The 17,965-nt window shown below is 40.5% G+C and overlaps 1 non-coding gene across 1 annotated transcript; it reads left to right on the top strand.

The window, feature by feature from the left end:
* Positions 1-16,475: 16,475 nt before the first annotated feature.
* LOC112725256 (small nucleolar RNA R71) lies at positions 16,476-16,582 on the top strand. The gene has a single exon (XR_003164376.1). It is a non-coding gene; the product is annotated as a small nucleolar RNA R71 (small nucleolar RNA).
* Positions 16,583-17,965: the final 1,383 nt, after the last annotated feature.

Genomic DNA, 17,965 nt, shown 5'->3' with positions numbered 1-17,965 from the left:
AATAGTGCAAGTAACCATGCATGGACCCGGATCACCATATTTTTTCGGTATAGCACCCATTAAAGCAGAAATAGAGCTACCTAGAGGAATAGTTTCTAAATCATGTATTTTATCTTTATTCATGCATAAATCCGTAAGAAACTTAGCATACTTAGGTGCCTGGCGAATAGCATCAAAAAGGGGAATAGTTATCTCAATCTTTTTGAAGATCTCCACCATCTTGGGGTCTATCTCCATTTGCTTTCTGGGTTTCCTAGCAAGGTGTGGAAAAGAAATGGGAATGGCTTCTCTCACAGCATCATCTTTCTTAATTGATTCATTCCTTGGTTTAGTTGCTTCCTCTTCATCCACATCTTGTTTCTCACCTTCTTCTTCAACATCTTCTACCTCAACAATGTCTTTAACTTGGTTGTCTTCATTAGAGATTGGCTATTCAGGACTCCTTTCTTGCAGTGTGGTTCCGAACCTCAAAGTGATGGCATTAATTCCACCTTTGGGGTTGGGTAAAGGTTGAGAAGGGAGTGCACTAGATCTTGAAGGTTGATTGTTGGGAGTAGAAGGTGGTTCCATGCGAGATATGAGCACTTGTAGAGTGGAGTTAAGACCGTTTATGGTAGAGTTAATTGTATTCTGAATGTCTTTCTGTCCTTGTATAATAGAGCGAAGCATCTCATCATTGGAAGAGGAAGGAGGGTAAGTAATTTGATGGGCTTGTGGTTGGTTGTTCTGAGGTGCTTAGGCTTGCCTTTGGTGAGGTGCTCGGTAAGTCTGGCCTTGGTTCTGCTGTTGGTATGGAGGGTTCTGTTGATACCGGTTCTGCTAATAGTTGTTGTTGTTGTTGTTCCATCTCTGATTTCCACCGTTGTCTCTGCCTCCTTGGTTGTAGTTGTCCCTCCATCCTTGGTTGGAATTATCTCTCCACCCTTGGTTGGAGTTGTCTTGCCAACCTTGATTATAGTTCCCACCTTGATTATAATTACCGCCTTGTTGATAATACCCTTGATTCGGACGGTTGTAGTAATTATTAGTAGCTTCCAAGGTGTTGTCTTCTTGTTGGAGTCGTGGACATTCATCAGTGTAATGAGAATAGCAGGCACATATTCCACACACTTTCTGATGAACCAACTGTTGACACTGTTGTTGTGGAGGAGGCTGAGGTTGTTGTTGATTCATCTGGAGCTGCTTCAGTATATTGGTCATCTCTCCCAGAGTCTTTGTGAGAGCAGCAGTCTCACTACTAGAGGAAACCTCTGTAATGGCCTTGGGATGGTTGTTCCTATGCCTGGCGTTCTGGGTAGACTCAGCTAGGAATCCGCCTGACTAAGATTTACAGGATGACCATAGCTTGCTTCAAGCCGACAATCTCCGTGGGATCGACCCTTACTCACGTAAGGTATTACTTGGATGACCCAGTGCACTTGCTGGTTAGTTGTACCGGAGTTATGAAAAGTGTGATCACAATTTCGTGCACCAGGCTTCTCAGCTATCTTATACAATTCTTGAGGAATCACCTCATGTACTTCCACCTTACTTCCAATCATGATGCAATGAATCATGATGGCTCTATCAATGGTCACTTCTGACCGATTGCTAGTAGAGATGATAGAACGTTGGATGAATTCCAACCATCCTCTAGCTATGGACTTTAGGTCAAGCCTTCTTAGTTGAATGGGCTTGCCTTGGGAATCCCTTATCCACTGTGCTCCTTCCACACAGATGTTTGAGAGCACTTGATCCAATCTCTGATCAAAGTTGACTCTCCTAGTGTAAGGATGAGGATCTCCTTGCATTAGAGGCAAGTTGAACGCCAATCTCACACTTTCCAGGCTGAAATCTAAGAATCTCCCTCGGACCATGGTGATCTAATTCCTTGGATTTGGGTTCACACTAGTGTCATGGTTTTTAGTAACCCATGCATTAGCATAGAACTCTTGCACCAGTAGAATCCCAACATCTTGAATGGGATTGGTTAGGACTTTCCAACCTCTTCTTCGGATCTCTCTTCGAATTTCTGAATACTCATTCTTCTTGAGCCTGAAAGGGACCTCAGGGATCACTTTCTTCTCTGCTACTACTTCATAGAAATGGTCTTGGTGAGATTTGGTGATGAATCTCTCCATCTCCCAAGATTCAGAGGAGGTGGCTACTGCCTTTTCTTTCCTCTTTCTAGAGGAGTCTCCAACCTTGGGTGCAATGAATGGTAATGGAAAGAAAAAAGCTATACTTTTCCAACACCAAACTTAAAACTTTACTCATCCTCGAGCAAAAATAAATAAAAGAGAAGAATGGAGTAGAAAAAGAAGAAAATATAGGAAGATAGAGGGAGAGAGAGGGCTCGACCTTGTGATGTGTATGAGTGTATGAGAGGTGTGTGTGTGAAGGGTTATGAAGAGGGGTATTTATAGGAGTGCGGAGGGGTATGGTTCGACCATGGGTTGGGCTTTGGGTGGAAAATTTGATTTTGAAGTGGGTGGGGTTGGTGGGAGTTATGATGGTTTTAGGGGGAAGTGGTATGGATGGGATCGGGCTAGGGTTTATAGGAAAATGTGTGTGGGAAAGTGTGAAAGTAAGTGGGGGTAGGTGAAGATGCTGTGGGACCCACTGGTCCTGAGAGGCTTAGGGAATTTAGATTTCCTGCTCACTGCACTGGCGTTTGAACGCCCAGGGTCTGCTCCCTGGCTGGCGTTCAACGCCAGCAATGCTGCCCATTAGGGGCGTTAGACGCTCAGCCAGAGCTCCCTGGTTGGCGTTCAACTTTAATAATACTCCATCCAGAGTGTTCTATTTTCACTACTGTGAATTCTGTCTCTGTTCTGACTGCTGCATATGATTATGAACCCAAAATGAAAATTTATAAAAAAATAAAATAAAAGAAAATAAAATTAATTAACTAAGTTTGGGTTGCCTCCCAACAAGCGCTTCTTTAATATCATTAGCTTGACGGTTAGCTCCTTACAGAGGTGAGTATGGGCTCAGATTTTCGCCCCTTACAGTGAACTTTCTTCCTGTCTTTTCATGAATGAGCTCCACATGCTCTAAAGATAGGATACGACTCACTGTATGTGGTAGAACTTGTTTCTTAGTGAAGACAACTCTCATGCCAGGTGAGAGGCCTTCAGTTGGGACTTTCTTATCCTTCCAGCCTTTAGGTACTTTCTTCTTAGTACCTTTGTGCTTAGAGCTTGTTGATGGCTGCCTAACACCAAACTTAGAATTGATGCTTGGGGGCTTTGTAAAGCTCTGTACAGGAAGAGAGGGTTGGAACACTAGGTGTTGCACAATTATCTCTCTTTTAAAGGGAGAATTAGGATGAGGCATCTTGAACAAGATGTGATCATCCCCTAGTTGTAGAGTTAGTTCTCCCTTAGCCACATCAATGATAGCATTGGCAGTGGCTAGGAAAGGTCTTCCAAGGATGACAGAGTCATCCTCATCCTCTCCTATGTCCAAGACTATAAAGTTTGCAGGGATGTAGTGGTTTTCAACCTAAGACATCCTCTACTAAGCCATATGGCTTCTTCATTGTCTTGTCTGCCATCTCTAATGAGATGTTTGTAGCTTGTACCTCAAGGATTCCCAGCTTCTCTATTACAAAGAGTGGCATGAGGTTGATGCTTGACCCTAGGTCACACAGAGCCTTTTCAAAGGTCATGGTGCCTATGGTGCAGGGAAGCAGGAAGCATCCAGGATCTAGAAGCTTCTGAGGTAGCTTCTGCTGAACCAAAGCATGGAGTTCTTTGGTATGCAGTAGAGGTTCTTCCTCCAAAGGCTTTGTACCAAAGAGCTTGGCATTCAGCTTAATAAGAGCTCCTAGGTACCGAGCAACTTGCTCTTTCCTAGTGTCTTCATCCTCATCAGAGGATGAGTAGTCATCAGAACTCATACACTACAGAAGTGCATTCAAAGGAACCTTTATGGTTTTTACATGGGCATGGGCTTCCTTGAGTTCAGGGATAGAGGGTTCTTGAGTGGGACTTAAGCACTCAAAGGGTGTGCTTTTACTGGCATTCAATGCCAGCTCTAATAGCTCTTTGGGCATTGAACGCCCTTGCTATCCACCCTTATTGGCATTAAATGCCAGTCCCTCTAGTATTTTTGACGTTGAACGCCCAGCAGGGGTATCCTTGCTGGCGTTCAACGCCAGCTTCCCTGGGTGTATGGGCGTTGAATGCCCAATGAGGGGTTCATCACTGGCATTTAGCGCCAGAATTCCAGGCTGGTTGTGCATTGAATGCCCAGTGAGGGGTTCCTCACTGGCATTCAATGTAAGAATGCCTACCTGTTTGGGTGTTGAACGCCCAGCCAGTGCTCTCTGAACGCCAGCTCTACTGCAAGGATAGGCATTGAATGCCCAGTGAGGGGTTTGATGCACGAAATTGTGATCTCTGGTAATGGCTCCTTAGGCCAGATATTCTGATCTAGTTTTACAGTCTGTCACAACTTCGATACAACTAACCAGCAAGTGCACTGGGTCGTCCAAGTAATACCTTACGTGAGTAAGGGTCGAATCCCACGGAGATTGTTGGTTTGAAGCAATCTATGGTTATCTTGTAAATCTTAGTCAGGAAGTTAATTATGTTAATCAGTTGAAGTGTGAATAAACAATAGAGCATGAACTAAAAGTTACTTGTTGTGCAGTAATGGAGAATATGTTGGAGTTTTGGAGATGCTTTGTCTTCTGAATTTCTGCTTTCCTCTGTCTTCTGATTCACGCATGCACGTCCTCCTATGGCAAGCTGTGTGTTGGTGGATCACCGTTGTCAATGGCTACCTTCCATCCTTCCAGTGAAAACTACGCTCACGCGCTCTGTTACAGCACGGCTAATCACCGGTTGGTTCTCGATCCGGTTGGAATAGGATTTACTATCCTTTTGCGTCTGTCACTAACGCCCAGCCCTCAGGAGTTTGAAGCTCGTCACAGTCATTCAATCCTTGAATCCTACTCGGAATACCACAGACAAGGTTTAGACTTTCCGGATTCTCATGAATGCCGCCATCAGTTCTAGCTTATACCACGGAGATTCTGATTAAGGAATCTAAGAGATACTCATTCAATCGGATATAGAACGGAGGTGGTTGTCAGGCACACGTTCGTGGTTTGAGGAAGGTGATGAATGTCACAGATCATCACCTCCATCACAGTTAAGCGCAAATGAACATCTTAGATAGGAACAAGCGTGTTTGAATAGAAAACAGAAATACTTGCATTAATTCATCGAGACACAGCAGAGCTCCTCACCCCCAACAATGAGGTTTAGAGACTCATGCTGTCAGAGAATACAAAGTTTAGATCTGAAAATGTCATGAGATACAGAATAAGTCTCTAAAAGTTGTTTAAATACTAAACTAGTAGCCTAGGGTTACAAAATATGAGTAGACTATGATGGATGATGCAGAGATCCACTTCTGGGGCCCACTTGGTGTGTGCTGGGCTGAGACTTAAGCAATTCACGTGCAGAGGCCATTTGTGGAGTTGAACGCCAGTTTTTATGCCAGTTTGGGCGTTCAACTCCAGCTTTTGATCCTTTTCTGGCGCTGGACGCCAGAATTGGGCAGAGAACTGGCGTTGAACGCCAGTTTACGTCGTCTATCCTTGTGGAAAGTATGGACTATTATATATTTCTGGAAAGCCCTGGATGTCTACTTTCCAACGCAATTGGAAGCATGCCATTTCGAGTTCTGTAGCTCCAGAAAATCCACTTTGAGTGCAGGGAGGTCAGAATCCAACAGCATCAGCAGTCCTTTTTCAGCCTGAATCAGATTTTTGCTCAGCTCCTTCAATTTCAGCCAGAAAAATACCTGAAATTACAGAAAAACACACAACTCATAGTAAAGTCCAGAAATATGAATTTTTCCTAGAAACTAATAAAAATAGACTAAAAACTAACTAGAACATACTCAAAACTATATGAAATTAACCCCAAAAAGCATATAAAATATCCGCTCATCACAACACCAAACTTAAACTGTTGCTTGTCCTCAAGCAACTAGACAAATAAAATAGAAGACTAATAGGTTGAGAAGCAATAATATCTCAGAGTTTTTGATTGAAGCTCAGATTCTAATTAGATGAGCGGGACTAGTAGCTTTTTGCTTCTGAACAGTTTTGGCATCTCACTTTATCCATTGAAGCTCAGAGTGATTGGCATCTGTAGGAACTTAGAATTCAGATAGTGTTATTGATTCTCCTATTTCAGTGTGATGATTCTTGAACACAGCTATTTTATGAGTCTTGGCCGTGGCCCTAAGCACTTTGTTTTCCAGTATTACCACTGGATACATAAATGCCACATACACATAATTGGGTGAACCTTTTCAGATTGTGGCTCAGCTTTGCTAAAGCTCCCAATTAGAGGTGTCCAGGGTTCTTAAGCACACTCTTCTTTTTGTTTTGGACCTTGACTTTAACCGCTTAGTCTCAAGTTCTCACTTGACACCTACACGCCACAAGCACATGGTTAGGGACAGCTTAGTTTAGCCGCTTAGACCAGGATTTTATTCCTTTAGGCCCTCCTATCCACTGATGCTCAAAGCCTTGGGATCCTTTTTATTTGCCCTTGCCTTTTGGTTTTAAGGGTTATTGGCTTTTTGCTCTTGCCTCTTGGTTTTAAGAGCTTTTGGCTTTTTTCTGCTTGCTTTTTCTTTTTCTTTCAAATTTTTTTTTCGCCTATTTTATTATATATATATATATATTTTTTTTTCTGCAAGCTTTGTTCTTTGCTGCTTTTTCTTGCTTCAAGAATCATTTTTATGATTTTTCAGATTATCAATAACATGTCTCATGTTCATCATTCTTTCAAGAGCCAACATATTTAACAGTCTTAAACAACAAATTCAAAAGACATATGCACTGTTCAAGCATTCATTCAGAAGACATAAAGCATTGCCACCACATGTTACTAATTAGAATTTTTCTTATTAAAAACTCGAAATTTTATTGCCTCTTATTCAAAAGATCTACTATTTTATTCATGTTTGCTGATGATGAGAAAAATATACTATAACTTAATTGGGGATAAAATCAAAATAGACACTAATCACTACTAATGATCATGTAATGAAGACACAAACATAGATAAGCACTTAACATAGAGAAAACGAAAAACAGAGAAAGTAAGAACAAGGAACGAGTCCACCTTAATGATGATGGCATTTCCTTCTTGAGGAACCAATGATGTTCTTGAGCTCTTTTATGTCTCTTCCTTGCCTTTGTGGCTTGATTCCTAGTGATTTTTGGTATTTCTATCCTCAGTTGCTTCCAATAATTATGTGGAGGGAAGTGCATCCCCTGAAGTATCTCTTGATTTGCAGCCACATGTTCTACCACTGAGCTATAGATCCTTCACATAATTGTTTTACCACACCAAACTTAGAATGTTGCTCGCCCTCGAGCAAAAGAAGAGGGAATAGATGAAAAAGAAGATGTGGAAAGAAAAAACTAGGATTATGAGGAGGGAAGGTGGGGATCCTGTGGGGTCCACAGATCTTGAAATGATCCTGTGAGGTCCACAGATCTTGAGGTGTCAAGGCATTTACATCCCTGCACCAATTTGGGCATGCAAAATGCCCTTGCACACAACTCTGGGCGTTCAGCGCCAGGTTGGTGCCCATTTTGGGCGTTCAACGCCCATTTACTAGCCATTTCTGGCGTTGAACGCCAGAACCATGCTTGTTCTGGGCGTTCAGCGCCAGGAAGTTGCCCATTTTGGGCGTTCAGCGCCAGAACCATGCTCTGTTCTGGCGTTGAACGCCAGACAGGTGCTTCCTCCAGGGTGTGATTTTTCTTCTGCTGTTTTTGATTCCGTTTTCAATTTTTAATATTTGTTTTGTGACTCCACATGATCATGAACCTAACAAAACATGAAAAACCATGAAAGTAAATAAAAATTGGGTTGCCTCCCAACAAGCGCTTCTTTAATGTCCTTAGCTGGACCTTGCTGAGCTTTTAATCTAGCTTCAGCCTTGAGCATTCTTGCTCAATGTTGCCTTCTAGATAATGCTTGATTCTCTGTCCATTGACAATGAACTTCTTATCAGAATCAATATCTTGAAGCTCCACATAACCATATGGTGATACACTTGTAATCACGTATGGTCCCCTCCACCGGGATTTCAGTTTCCCGGGGAATAGCCTGAGTCTAGAGTTAAACAACAGAACCTTCTGTCCTGGTTCAAAGATTCTAGATGACAGCTTTCTGTCATGCCACTTTTTTTATTTTTCTTTATATAGCTTGGCATTTTCGAAAGCTGTGAATCTGAACTCCTCTAGCTCATTTAGCTGGAGCAATCTTTTTTCTCCTGCTAATTTGGCATCAAAGTTTAGGAATCTGGTTGCCCAGTAGGCCTTATGTTCCAGTTCCACGGGCAGGTGACATGCCTTACCATACACCAGTTGGTATGGAGAGGTCCCTATAGGGGTCTTGAATGCTGTTCTGTAAGCCCACAGAGCATCATCCAAGCTCCTTGCCCAATCCTTTCTACGGGTATTTACTGTCCGTTCCAGGATTCTCTTTAATTCTCTATTAGAGACTTCAGCCTGCCCATTGGTTTGTGGATGATATGGAGTGGCCACCTTGTGGCGAATTCCATACCGAACCATGGCAGAGTAAAGCTGTTTATTGCAGAAGTGAGTGCCCCCATCACTGATTAGTACTCTAGGGACACCAAACCTGCTAAAAATATGTTTCTGGAGGAACTTCAGCACTATTTTAGTATCATTGGTAGGTGTGGCAATAGCCTCAACCCATTTTGATACATAGTCAACTGCCACCAGAATATAAGTGTTTGAGTATGATGGTGGGAAAGGTCCCATGAAGTCAATTCCCCATACGTTAAACAACTCAATTTCCAAGATTCCTTGTTGAGGCATGGCGTAACCATGAGGCAGATTACCAGCTCTTTGGCAACTGTCACAATTACGTACAAACTCTCGGGAATCTTTATAGAGTGTGGGCCAATAGAAGCCACATTGGAGGACCTTGGTGGCTGTTCGCTCACCTCCGAAATGGCCTCCATATTGAGATCCGTGGCAATGCCACAGGATCCTCTGTGCTTCTTCTCTAGGCACACACCTACGGATAATTCCGTCTGCACATCTCTTAAAGAGATAAGGTTCATCCCACAAGTAGTACTTTGCATCAGTAATTAATTTCTTCTTTTGTGTCCTGTTGTACTCCTTGGGTATGAACCTTGCAGCTTTATAGTTTGCAATATCGGCAAACCATGGTGCTTCCTGAATGGCGAATAAATGCTCATCAGGAAACGTTTCAGAGATCTCAAGAGAAGGGAGGGGCGTCCCTTCCACTGGCTCTATCCGGGACAGATGATCAGCCACTTGGTTCTCTGTCCCTTTTCTGTCTCTTATTTCTATATCAAACTCTTGCAGAAGCAATACCCATCTGATGAGCCTGGGTTTTGAATCCTGCTTTGTGAGTAGATATTTAAGAGTAGCATGGTCAGTATACACAATCACTTTTGATCCTACTAAGTATGATCTGAACTTGTCAATGGCGTAAACCACTGCAAGTAGTTCTTTTTCTGTGGTTGTGTAATTTTTCTGGGCATAATTTAGAACGCGACTGGCATAATAAATGACATGCAGAAGCTTGTCATGCCTCTGTCCCAATACTGCACCAATGGCATGATCACTGGCATCACACATTAGCTCAAATGGTAATGTCTAGTCTGGTGCAGAAATGACTGGTGCTGTGACCAGCTTAGCTTTCAGCGTTTCAAACGCCTGCAGGCACTTTGTGTCAAACACAAATGGCATGTCAGCAGCTAGCAGATTGCTTAGAGGTTTTGCGATTTTTGAAAAATCCTTTATAAACCTCCTATAGAATCCTGCATGCCCCAGAAAGCTTCTGATTGCCTTAACATTGGCAGGTGGTGGTAATTTTTTAATTACCTCTATTTTTGCTTGATCCACCTCTATTCCCTTGTTTGAGATTTTATGCCCAAGAACAATTCCTTCAGTCACCATGAAGTGACACTTTTCCCAGTTTAAAACTAGGTTGGTTTCTTGGCATCTTTTCAGAACAAGTTTCAGGTGATCAAGACAGGAGCTGAATGAGTCTCCATATACTGAGAAGTCATCAATGAAGACTTCCAGAAATTTTTCCACCATATCAGAGAAAATAGAGAGCATGCATCTCTGGAAGGTTGCAGGCGCATTACATAGCCCAAATGGCATCCTTCTATAAGCAAACACTCCAGATGGGCATGTGAATGCTGTTTTCTCTTGATCCTGGGGATCCACTGCAATCTGGTTATAGCCTGAATAGCCATCCAAAAAGCAGTAATAATCATGACCTGCTAGTCTCTCTAGCATCTGGTCTATGAATGGTAAAGGAAAATGATCCTTTCTGGTGGCTGTATTGAGCCTTCTGTAGTCAATACACATGCGCCACCCTCTAACTGTTCTTGTGGGAACCAGTTCATTTTTTTCATTATGAATCACTGTCATGTCTCCCTTTTTTGGGACGACTTGAACAGGGCTCACCCAGGGGCTATCAGAAATAGGATAAATAATCCCAGCCTCTAGTAACTTGGTGACCTCTTTCTGCACCACTTCCTTCATGGCTGGATTTAGCCGCCTTTGTGGTTGAACCACTGGTTTGGCATTATCCTCCAATAGGATTTTGTGCATGCATCTAGCTGGGCTTATGCCCTTAAGGTCACCTATGGACCACCCAAGAGTTGTCTTGTGTGTCCTTAGCACTTGAATAAGTGCTTCCTCTTCCTGTGAATTTAAAGCAGAGCTTATGATCACTGGAAAAGTGTCACCTTCTCCCAGAAATGTATATTTCAAGGATGGTGGTAGTGGCTTGAGCTCGGGTTTAGGAGGTTTTTCCTCTTTCAGAAGAAAGTTCAGAGGCTCTTTCATGTCCTCTGAATCTTCCAAATCAGGCTGAACATCTTTAAAGATGTCTTCCAACTCTGATTCGAGACTTTCAGCCATGTTGATCTCTTCTACCAAAGAGTCAATGAGATCAACTTTCATGCAGTCTGTTGATGTGTCTGGATGCTGCATGGCTTTGACAGCGTTCAACTTAAACTCATCATCATTGACTCTCAGGGTTATTTCCCCCTGTTGTACATCAATGAGGGATCGTCCAGTTGCTAGGAATGGTCTTCCTAGAATGAGAGTAGCACTCTTGTGCTCCTCCATTTCCAGCACAACAAAGTCAGTGGGAAAGGCGAATGGCCCAACTCTGAAAATCATGTCCTCAATCACGCCTGATGGGTATTTAGTGGAACCATCAGCAAGTTGGAGACATATCCGGGTTGGTTTAACTTCTTCAGTTAAGCCAAGCTTCCTGATAGTGGATGCAGGTATCAGGTTGATGCTTGCCCCAAGATCGCATAAAACTGTCCTGGTGCAATCACCTTCTAATATGCATGGTATCAGAAAACTCCCAGGGTCTTTAAGCTTTTCAGGAAAGCTTTTCAGAATGACTGCACTGCATTCTTCAGTGAGGAGAACTCTTTCTGTTTCTCTCCACTCCTTTTTATGACTCAAGATCTCTTTCATGAACTTGGCATAAGAAGGTATTTGCTCAAGTGCTTCTGCAAATGGAATCTTTATTTCCAGAGTCCTTAGATAATCTGCAAAGCGAGCAAATTGCTTATCCTGCTCCTCTTTCCGGAGTTTTTGAGGATAAGGTATCTTGGCTTTATATTCCTCAACCTTAGTGGTTAAAGAAGCCTTTTTAGAGAGGTTGTTATCAGCACTTGTGTGTGTCTGATCCCTCACTGGCAATTGAGTGCCAGAGTCAGAAGCTGGAGTGACGTTAGACGCCAGCTCACTGTCTGTTCCTGGCGCCTGAACGCCAGAAATGTACCCATTTTGGGCGTTCAACGCTGGATTCTGCCCCATTTGGGCGTTCAACGCCAGGTTCTTGCCCATTTCTGGCGTTGAACGCCAATCCTGCCTTGTTTCTGGCGCTGAACGCCAGTTTTGGGCATGGTTTGGGCGTTCAGCGCCAGCCTTCCACCCATTTTCTGGAGTTTTAGTGCCAGAATTATTTTTCCCTGGGCTCTTACTATCCTCAGGTGAATCTTTGGTGGGTCGCTCATTTCTTGAATTTTTGATGCCTTGAGGTGGGGTATTTAATGTTTTCCCACTTCTTAATTGAACTGCTTGGCATTCTTCTGCTATTTGCCTTGATAGTTGCTGCTTTGTTTGCTTAAACTGTTCGTCCATATGTATATTAGCTATCCTTGTCTCCTGTAGCCTGTCCTTGAATTCAGCTAGCTGCTTTGTTAGAAAATCCAATTGCTGATTGAATTCAGCAGCTTGTTTTACAGTACTGAATTCAGTAGTTACTGTTTTAACCTCTTCATTCATGGAAGGGTTGCTACTTAGATACAGATGCTGATTCCTGGCAACTGTATCAATGAGCTCTTGAGCCTCTTCAATTGTCTTTCTCATATGGATAGATCCACCAGCTGAGTAATCTAGAGACATCTGAGCTCCTTCTGCAAGCCCATAGTAGAAGATGTCTAACTGAACCCACTCTGAAAACATTTCAGAGGGGCATTTTCGTAGCATCTCTCTGTATCTCTCCCAGGCATCATAAAGAGATTCATTATCTCCTTGTTTAAAGCCTTGGATGTCCAGCCTTAGCTGTGTCATCCTTTTTGGAGGAAAATACTGATTCAGGAATTTTTCTGTCAGCTGTTTCCATGTTCTTATGCTGGCCTTAGGTTGGTTATTTAACCACCTCTTAGCTTGATCTTTTACAGCAAATGGAAACAGTAATAGTCTGTAGACATCCTGATCTATTTCCTTATCATGTACTGTGTCAGCAATTTGTAAAAATTGTGCCAGAAACTCTGTAGGTTCTTCCTGTGGAAGACCGGAATACTGGCAACTTTGCTGCACCATGATAATGAGCTGAGGATTCAACTCAAAGCTACTAACTCCAATGGAGGGTATGCATATGCTACTTCCATATGAAGCAGTAGAGGGGTTAGAATATGACCCCAGAGTCCTCCTGGACTGTTCATTTCCACTTATGTCCATGATGGATATATGGATATAACTTGGACTGATTTATCTTTTTATTTATTTTATTTTATAAGAAGTAAATACTTAAATAAAATAAAATAACTAAAAAGAATTTGAATTTTGAAATTAAAATTTTTTTTTATAAAAAAAATAAAAATTAATTAGTTAATAAAAAAGAAATTTTTGAAAAAGAGGGAAGATATTTTCGAAAATTAGAGAGAGAGAGAGTTAGTTAGGTAGTTTTGAAAAAGTTAAGAAACAAACAAAAGGTTAGTTAGTTAGTTGAAACAAATTTTGAAAAGATAAGAAGTTAGGAAGTTAGAAGAGATATTTTGAAAAGATATTTTTGAATTTAGTGAGGAGAGAGAAAAACAATAAGATAGTACAAGATTTAAAATTTTTAGATCTAATGCTCCTTGTTTTTGAAAATTTTGGAGGGAAAACACTAAGGAACACCAAACTTAAAAATTTTAAGATCAAGACACAAGGAAAACTCAAAAATACCTTGAAGACTCACAAGAACACAAGAACATGAAGAAAGAACACCAAACTTAAAATTTTTAGAAAACCACCAAAATTTTCGAAAACCAAAGGGAATTCAACAAGAAAACACCAAACTTAAAGTTTGGCACACAATTTAATAGAGAAAATATTATTTATGAAAAAGAAGGTTTTGAAAAGAGTATAAAAAGATTCTAACCCAATTACCAAGAACACAGATTAACGCTCTAGCCAAATGAGTTATGGAATTTTCGAAAATTTTAAGAAAGATTATTTTTGAAAAAGTTTTTTTTTTAAATTATGATAGCCAATTACCATGAACATAAACACCACGTTCTAACTAACTGAGTTATAAATTTAAAGTGTTTTAACAAGGGATAAATAATAAAAGACTCTAAACCAAAAAGAAAGATTTTTTTCCTAATCTAAGCAACAAAATAATCCGTCAGTTGTTCAAACACGAACAATCCCCGGCAACGGCGCCAAAAACTTGGTGCACAAAATTGTGATCTCTGGTAATGGCTCCTTAGGCCAGATATTCTGATCTAGTTTTACAGTCTGTCACAACTTCGATACAACTAACCAGCAAGTGCACTGGGTCGTCCAAGTAATACCTTACGTGAGTAAGGGTCGAATCCCACGGAGATTGTTGGTTTGAAGCAATCTATGGTTATCTTGTAAATCTTAGTCAGGAAGTTAATTATGTTAATCAGTTGAAGTGTGAATAAACAATAGAGCATGAACTAAAGGTTACTTGTTGTGCAGTAATGGAGAATATGTTGGAGTTTTGGAGATGCTTTGTCTTCTGAATTTCTGCTTTCCTCTGTCTTCTGATTCACGCACGCACGTCCTCTTATGGCAAGCTGTGTATTGGTGGATCACCGTTGTCAATGGCTACCTTCCATCGTTCCAGTGAAAACTACGCTCACGCGCTCTGTCACAGCACGGCTAATCACCGGTTGGTTCTCGATCCGGTTGGAATAGGATTTACTATCCTTTTGCGTCTGTCACTAACGCCCAACCCTCAGGAGTTTGAAGCTCGTCATAGTCATTCAATCCTTGAATCCTACTCGGAATACCACAGACAAGGTTTAGACTTTCCGGATTCTCATGAATGCCGCCATCAGTTCTAGCTTATACCACGGAGATTCTGATTAAGGAATCTAAGAGATACTCATTCAATCGGATATAGAACGGAGGTGGTTGTCAGGCACACGTTCGTGGTTTGAGGAAGGTGATGAATGTCACAGATCATCACCTCCATCACAGTTAAGCGCGAATGAACATCTTAGATAGGAACAAGCGTGTTTGAATAGAAAACAGAAATACTTGCATTAATTCATCGAGACACAGCAGAGCTCCTCACCCCCAACAATGAGGTTTAGAGACTCGTGCCGTCAGAGAATACAAAGTTTAGATCTGAAAATGTCATGAGATACAGAATAAGTCTCTAAAAGTTGTTTAAATACTAAACTAGTAGCCTAGGGTTACAAAATATGAGTAGACTATGATGGATGATGCAGAGATCCACTTCTGGGGCCCACTTGGTGTGTGCTGAGCTGAGACTTAAGCAATTCATATGCAGAGGCCATTTGTGGAGTTGAACGCCAGTTTTTATGCCAGTTTGGGCGTTCAACTCCAGCTTTTGATCCTTTTCTGGCGCTGGACGCCAGAATTGGGCAGAGAACTGGCGTTGAACGCCAGTTTACGTCGTCTATCCTTGTTCAAAGTATGGACTATTATATATTGCTGGAAAGCCCTGGATGTCTACTTTCCAACGCAATTGGAAGCATGCCATTTCGAGTTCTGTAGCTCCAGAAAATCTACTTTGAGTTCAGGGAGGTCAGAATCCAACAGCATCAGCAGTCCTTTTTCAGCCTGAATCAGATTTTTGCTCAGCTCCTTCAATTTCAGCCAGAAAAATACCTAAAATTATAGAAAAACACACAACTCATAGTAAAATCCAGAAATATGAATTTTTCCTAGAAACTAATAAAAATAGACTAAAAACTAACTAGAACATACTCAAAACTATATGAAATTAACCCCAAAAAGCGTATAAAATATCCACTCATCAGGGTTCCTCACTGGCCCTCAGCACCAGGCTTGCTGCCATATTGCGTGTTGAACGCCCAGTGAAAGCTTCTTCACTCGCATTCAATGCCTTCCCAATCTTCTCAGATTCGGCCTCTACCTCCATGGTTATGGCCTTGCACTCTTCTCTTGGATTCACCTCAGGGTTACTAGGAAGAGTTTTAGGAGGAGTCTCTGGAATCCTCTTGCTCAGTTGACCAACTTGTACCTCCAAGTTTCTAATGGAGGACCTTGTTTCATTAATGAAACTATGAGTGATCTTTGAGAGGCTGGAAACTAGAGTTATAAGTTAGAAAGGCTCTGCTTAGAGGTTTTCATATTCCCTTTAGAAGATGGGAATGATGGTCTGTTATTGAACCTATTCTGGTTCCTTCCACCTTGATTATTATTGAAACCTTGCTGAGGTTTCTGTTGATCTTTCCATGAAAGATTAAGATGGTTCCTCCATGAAGGATTGTAGGTGTTTTCATAGGGTTCTCTCATGTAATTCACCTCCTCCATGGTAGGTTGATCAAGATCATAAGCATCTTCATCAGGAGATACTTCTTGGGTACTGTCAGCTATAGTTGGCAGTCCAGTCAGATGTTGAGAGATCATATTGACCTGTTGGGTCAAGATCTTGTTCTGAGCCAAGATGGCATTTAGAGTATCATCTTCTAGAACTCCTTTCTTCTGAGAGGTTCCATGGTTTACAGGATTCCTTTAAGAAGTGTACATGAATTGGTTATTTGCAACCATCTCAATGAGTTTTCTTGCTTTTGCAGGTGTTTTGTTCAATTGGGGTGATCCACCTGCAGAGCTGTTCAATGAGATTTTGGACATCTCAGATAGACCATCATAGAACACGCCTATGATGGACCATTCTGAGAGCATGTAAGGAGGACATCTCCTGATCAATTGCTTGTATCTTTCCCAAGCTTCATAGAGGGATTCACCTTCTATTTGTCTGAAGGTTTGAACTTCCACTCTAATTTTGCTCATCCTTTGAGGGGGAAAGAATTTAGCTAGAAAAGCATTAACCAGCTTTTCCCAAGAGTCTAAGCTCTCTTTTGGTTGAGAATCCAACCATATCTTAGCTCTATCTCTTACAGCAAAGGGAAAGAGCATAAGCTTGAAGACTTCAGGATTTACTCTATTAGTCTTTACAGTATCACAAATCTGTAAGAATTTAGCTAAGAATTGATGTGGATCTTCTATTGAAAGTCCATGGAACTTGTAGTTCTGCTGAAGAAGAGAGACTAACTGAGGCTTAAGCTCGAAATTGTTAGCTCCAATGGCAGGTACATAGATGCTTCTACCATAAAAGTCAAAGGTAGGCATGGTGAAGTCACCAAGAACCTTTCTGGCATCACCTTCAGGTTCGGCCATGTCTCCTAATTCTTGTTCAAAGTTTACTGAAAGGTTTCTTATGGAGTGTTGTGATCTAGCTTGTTGTAAGCTTTTCTTCAGAGTCCTTTTAGGTTCAGGATCAAGATCAAAGATGGGTTCTTTATTCCTGTTCCTTATCATAAATAAGAAAAAGAAAAGAAAGAAAGGAAGAAAGCTTTTTGTGCCACTTGGACAAAGAGATTCTAGTGAGATATGAAGAAAGAAGAAGAAGATAGAAAAGTGAAGATGGAGGATGGGAGACAAGAAGAGTTCGAATAATATAAATAGAAAAGAGAAGAATTAGAAATAGAAAAGATAAATAAGAATTAAAATATTTTTATTTTTATTTTATTTATTAATTAATTTTCTAAAATTAAGTTAATAATTTAAAAAAATTGAAAATTAGTTAGTGAATTTTCAAAAATAGAAGAGAGAGAAAGAGAAAGAGTTTTCGAAAATTAAGAGAGAGAAGAGTTAGTTAGAAAGTTTTGAAAAAGAAGAGAGAGAAGATAAGTAATTAATTAAGAAAAAGATTTTAAAATAACATAAGATAAGAGATAAGATAAGAAAAGAAATTAAAAAGATGTAAGAAAGATTTAATTTTAAAATTTGAGACTAGAAAAGATAAGATAAGAAACTAAAAAGATTTGAAAAAGAAAAGATTTTGAAATTTGATTTTTGAAAAAGATATGATTTTTAAAACTTGAAATTTGAAAAAGATAAGATTTTTTATTTTGAAAAGATTTCAATTTTGAAAATTGAAAACTAAGATAAAATAAGATAAAAATTTGAAATTGAAATCTGAATTTTTATTTTAAAATTTTTGAAAATTTAATAAAAATAAAAATAGAAAAGATATTTTTTATTTTTTAATTTAATGAGAAAAGAGAAAAACACAAAAAAGACACAAAATTTAAAATTTTTAGATCTAATGCCCGAAGTTTTCGAAAATTTGAAGTAAAAACACCAAGGGACACCAAACTAAAAAAT

This window comes from Arachis hypogaea, chromosome 11 (genome assembly GCF_003086295.3).
Source record: "Arachis hypogaea cultivar Tifrunner chromosome 11, arahy.Tifrunner.gnm2.J5K5, whole genome shotgun sequence".
Lineage (NCBI taxonomy): Eukaryota > Viridiplantae > Streptophyta > Magnoliopsida > Fabales > Fabaceae > Arachis > Arachis hypogaea.
Note: the sequence above shows the minus strand (reverse complement) of the source record. Positions and strands in the feature narration are given on the sequence as shown.